The sequence below is a fragment of the Triticum aestivum genome, chromosome 1B (genome assembly GCF_018294505.1).
Source record: "Triticum aestivum cultivar Chinese Spring chromosome 1B, IWGSC CS RefSeq v2.1, whole genome shotgun sequence".
Classification (NCBI taxonomy): Eukaryota; Viridiplantae; Streptophyta; class Magnoliopsida; order Poales; family Poaceae; genus Triticum; species Triticum aestivum.
In genome coordinates, this window is record NC_057795.1 from 510,374,562 (window position 1) to 510,380,102 (window position 5,541).

Sequence of the window (5,541 nt, forward strand, 5' to 3'; positions counted from 1 at the left end):
TTCCCCACTATCCATTGCACCTGTCTATCATACAATGTCTATACTTTCAATTACTTTTCTTGTTTATCAGCCATTTGAATTGGAGAGCGTGACGGCAGTATCTAAGGGAGTAACAACATAGTCTTCAGAAAAGATAGTGCTACCAGTTGATGCAGATAGAACCACAGTTGTACTTGCCCAAGGACCAGCTCCACCACACATAACCCAGACTCTCACAGATTGTACCCCTACCCAGTTGGACAGAGAACCAGCTACACCCCTTTTAACCCCAACCCCGACAGATAGTAACCCAGTTCCAGTTGACACAACACCGTCTCCACCACAGAGCACCCAAACACGAGCGGTTAGTAAGGGAACTGCAGTGCCCAAAGCACGAGGACCACCACTCCGAATCCCAACTCAATGCTTAAAGGAGAAGAAGATTTGTACTCAGGTCAGGTTTTGTAGCTATGGTTCATACTCCTTTGCTCTTGCATTACTGTATTTACTCATACCAACTATTTTCAAATTTGAAGGATGGAATTGAAACTCCAATGGCGCAACAGGTATGTTTTAAACCTGTTTCTTTAACTGGTTTGCTGTTGTAACCTGCTCTATGTTGATTTTAGTTTCAATTGAATAAACAGTTATGTTCTCATGTCATGCACATTACAAGTGTTGTTATTGCTCTATAGTTAGCCACACTTATATTCTATCTATTCTGCTTTGTCTTGAACAAATATTATTTGAACTGTGTCTCTATCTTGATTTGTCAACAAAAACTAGAATGATATAGACCATAAAGTGACCATGGCACATAGATATATGTTTGTTTCATGCTGTTATCCTGTCCACTTTACTACTGAACTCATTTACCAAAATGAGTTTCATATACAACATGGTAAACATGTGATGTGTCTGCTTGTTTCTCTTTTAGAATGCGGACAAAATATTGGAGAACAGTACCGTGTTATCCAATGGTAAAGGAAGTAATGCAGATAAGGTTCAAGATAGTGAGACATCCCTGTTGGTCTCCAAGAAAGCTGATAAAAACTATCTTGACGGCAGTGAGGGAACCCAAAAGTCCTGTCTTGATGTAGTGTTCGAGTTACTAGCCACTACTGCTAGCACAAGCTATTCGAACTCGCTGCCTGGATCAGTTCGTCTTCTTGAGTCTCAACTTCAAGTTGAAAGACATCGATCAGATGTGCTGCGACAGGAAGCTGAAGGAATGAGGAAGTCCCTGCAGAATTCAGATGCATATTTTCTGGTGCAACAACAAGCGCTGGAGGATTTAAGCGCCAAACAAGAGAAAGTTAATAAGCTTGCTAAGCATCTTGCCAGCATTATGGGTACCCAAGATATTGTTTCTTGAGATCTTATGAAGTGGTTTCAGTTCTGGGTTTGTTTTGCTGCGGCATTTATTTGTGCTGGTCGCCAACTTTGACAACCAGTGTATATGATATGCTGCTTTGTTCCCTATATTTGCATTGGTGGCGAACTTTGATGCCTAGTGGATGTAATATGTGTAATAGCCGTGATAGCCTAGCATAAGTTGCTTGCTTATTTATTTCCTTGTTGTCTTGTTTATTTGTTTGCTTGTAGTCAGTGTAGTTCTTTTTAAAACTAGGCCACAATAACCATGGGCTGATATTTACTGTAGTGACACTGGGCCTCCTACGGGCCATAGAAACAGTGGGCCTTCTACGGGCCGTAGAAACAATGGGCCTTCTATGGGCCGTAGAAACAATGGGCCTTCTACGGGCCGTATCATCAGTGGGCCTTATACGGGCCGTATGACCATAACGGGCCATCGTTAATAGGCCGTATTTGATGACGCTATGAAAACGGCCCAACGTATTAACGGACCACAAACGGGCCGATGTAACCACGGTTGAATTTGGCCCACAAGCAGAAAATGACAGTAACGGGTTGTATGTAAACTAATGCTGGAAATGAGCCCAAGAATAAATGGGCTCTGAGAAGGCAGAAAGATAACATTTGCTGGAAACGGCCGAACTGAATAACAGGCCCTTAATGGGTATAAAGTGATATACTGTTCATTACAGGCCAGTTTCACCATGGGCCGTTAGTGGGTGTAAAGTGATACATTGTTCATTGCAGGCCAGTTTCACCACGGGCCGTTAATAGGCCAAGAGTTACATAGGGACTCATATGGGCCGAAAGACGTCATGGGCCATACATGGGCCAGACGTGAAAATGGGCTGGAATCATATTGGATGGCCCAGATGATGCTACTGGGCCTAATTCGGATAGGGCGTAACGGGCCTTGGGTTATTGGGCTGTAAATGGGCTATATGCGAATAGGCCGTTAACAGGCTTTCCATGGGCCGGCCCGCCACCTTTTGACCAAGTCAAACGGGCCGGCTGAGGGAGTCTCGGATTAGGGGGTGTCCGGATGGCCGGACTATGACCTTTGGCCAGACTCCCGGACTATGAAGATACAAGATTGAAGACTTCGTCCCATGTCCGGATGAGACTTTCCTTGGCGTGGAAGGCAAGCTTGGCGATACGGATATGTAGATATCCTCCCATTGTAACCGACTCTGTGTAACCCTAGCCCTCTCCGGTGTCTATATAAACCGGAGAGTTTTAGTCCATAGGACGAACAACAATCATACCATAGGCTAGCTTCTAGGGTTTAGCCTCTCTGATCTCGTGGTAGATATACTCTTGTACTACCCATATCACCAATATTAATCAAGTAGGAGTAGGGTTTTACCTCCATCGAGAGGGCCCGAACCTGGGTAAAAACATCGTGTCCCTTGTCTCCTGTTACCATCCGCCTAGACGCACAGTTCAGGACCCCCTACCCGAGATCCGCCGGTTTTGACACCGACATTGGTGCTTTCATTGAGAGTTCCTCTGTGTCGTCACTTTTAGGCCCGATGGCTCCTCCGATCATCCACAATGACACGGTCCAGGGTGAGACTTTTCTCCCCGGACAGATCTTCGTATTCGGCGGCTTTGCACTACGGGCCAATTCACTTGGCCATCTGGAGCAGATCGAAAGCTACGCCCCTGGCCATCAGGCCAGGTTTGGAAGTTTGAACTACACGGCTGACATCCGTAGAGACTTGATCTTCGACAGATTCGAGCCACAGCCGAGCGCGCCACACTATCACGATGGGAATGATCTAGCTCTGCTACCGGACAGTGCCCGGAGGGCCGCTCAGGTGTCCGCTCTGACCCTTAGCTCGGAGCCGACTGCGCCGATCGAGGCCGGGTGGCTGGACACCGCCTCAAGGGCTGCAATCTCTACGATGATTGAGCCAAACACCAGTCTTTTCCTTCACGAAGCTCGCGACTCCAAAGTGCCGGACTCCTTTCTGGCCTCCGAGCCTTCTGCGCCTGAGGGAGTCCCGGACTAGGGGGTGTCCGGATAGCCAAACTATCATCATCGGCCGGACTCCAAGACTATGAAGATACAAGATTGAAGACTTCGTCCCGTGTCCGGATGGGACTTTCCTTGGCATGGAAGGCAAGCTTGGTGATACGGATATGTAGATCTCCTACCATTGTAACCGACTCTGTGTAACCCTAGCCCTCTCCGGTGTCTATATAAACCGGATGGCTTTAGTCCATAGGACGAATAACAATCATACCATAGGCTAGGTTCTAGGGTTTGGCCTCCTTGATCTCGTGGTAGATCTACTCTTGTAACCCACATCATCAATATTAATCAAGCAGGACATAGGGTTTTACCTCCATCAAGAGGGCCCGAACCTGGGTAAAAACATTGTGTCCCTCGTCTCCTGTTACCATCCGCCTAGACGCACAGTTCGGGACCCCCTACCCGAGATCTGCCGGTTTTGACACCGACATTGGTGCTTTCATTGAGAGTTCCTGTGTGTCGTCACCGGTAGGCTCGATGGCTTCTTCGATCATCATCAACGGCGCAGTCCAGGGTGAGACCTTCCTCCCCGGACAGATCTTCGTATTCGGCGGCTTTGCACTACGGGCCAATTCGCTTGGTCATCTAGAGCAGACCGAAAGCTATGCCCCTGGCCGTCAGGTCAGATTTGGAAGTTTGAACTTCACGGCTGACATCCACGGGGACTTGATCTTCGACGGATTCGAGCCACAGCCGAGCGTGCCGCACTGTCACGTCGAGCATGATTTAGCTCTGCCGCCGGACAGTACCCTGGAGGCTGCACTCGAGCCCGCTCCGATCCTCAATTCGGAGCCGGCCGCGCAGATCGAGGACGGATGCCTAGACACCGCCTCGGGGGCTGCAACCTCTACGGTGATAGAGCCGAACATTGACTTTGTCCCTCATAAAGCTCGTGACTCCGAGGTGCCGGACTCCTCGCCGGACTCCGAACCTCCCGCGCCCGCCCTGATCAAATCCGATTGGGCGCCGATCATGGAGTTCACCGCAGCGGACGTCTTTCAACACTCACCTTTCGGCGACATCTTGAGTTCGCTAAAATATCTCTCGTTATCAGGAGAGCCCTGGCCGGACTGCGGTCAGCACGGTTGGGATGCGGACGACGAAGAAATTGAAAGCCCACCCACCACCCACTTGGTAGCCGCTGTCGATGATTTAACGACATGCTAGACTACGACTCCGAGGACATCGACAGTATGGACGACGATGCCGGAGACGACCAAGAACCAGCGCCCACCGGGCACTGGAAAGCCACCTCTTCATACGACATATACATGGTGGATATCCCAAAGGATGGGAACGGCGAAGGAATAGCGAAGGATGACCCCTCCAAGAAACAGCCCAAGCGCCAATGTCAGCGGCGCCGCTCTAAATCCTGCCATAGCAAGAATGAGGATTCCGGCACCGGAGACAATAATACACCGGATAGCGCCGAAGACAACCCACTCCAGCAAGATCCAGCACAGGAGGAGGGGGACGCCAGCCCTTATGAAGGAGCGGCAGGAGAAGAGGCAGAGGATTATACCCCTCCCTCCGGAGACGAAGCGAGCCTCGACGATGACGAATTCGTCGTGCCTGAGGATCCCGTCCAACAAGAGCGTTTTAAACGCAGGCTTATGGCCACGGCAAACAACCTCAAGAAAAAGCAGCAGCAGCTTAGAGCTGATCAAGATCTGCTAGCCGACAGATGGACCGAAGTCCTCGCGGCCGAAGAGCATGAACTCGAACGCCCCTCCAAAAGCTACCCCAAACATAAGCTGCTCCCCCGATTAGAGGTGGAGGCATATGATCCCGCTTCACCAGGAGACAATACGGCTGATCGACCACCCCGTGGTCGCGACAGAGAGGCCTCAAGGCCCTTCACTAGACCCGTACCCCGACATCGCTCGAAAAGCACAAGGCCATAGGGGAACACTCCGGACCTGCGAGACATATTGGAGGATAAGGAAAGACAATCAAGATCGATCTATGGATCACGTGGGCGCCCCACGATATGTGACAATCACAGTCACCCCGGACACAGTAAGTCCGGCCGGGCCGAACACAATAGACAAAGCTCTTTTGAGCTCCGTCGCGATATCGCCCAGTACAGAGGTGCCGCACACCCACTGTGCTTCACAGATGAGGTAATGGATCATCAAATCCCAGAA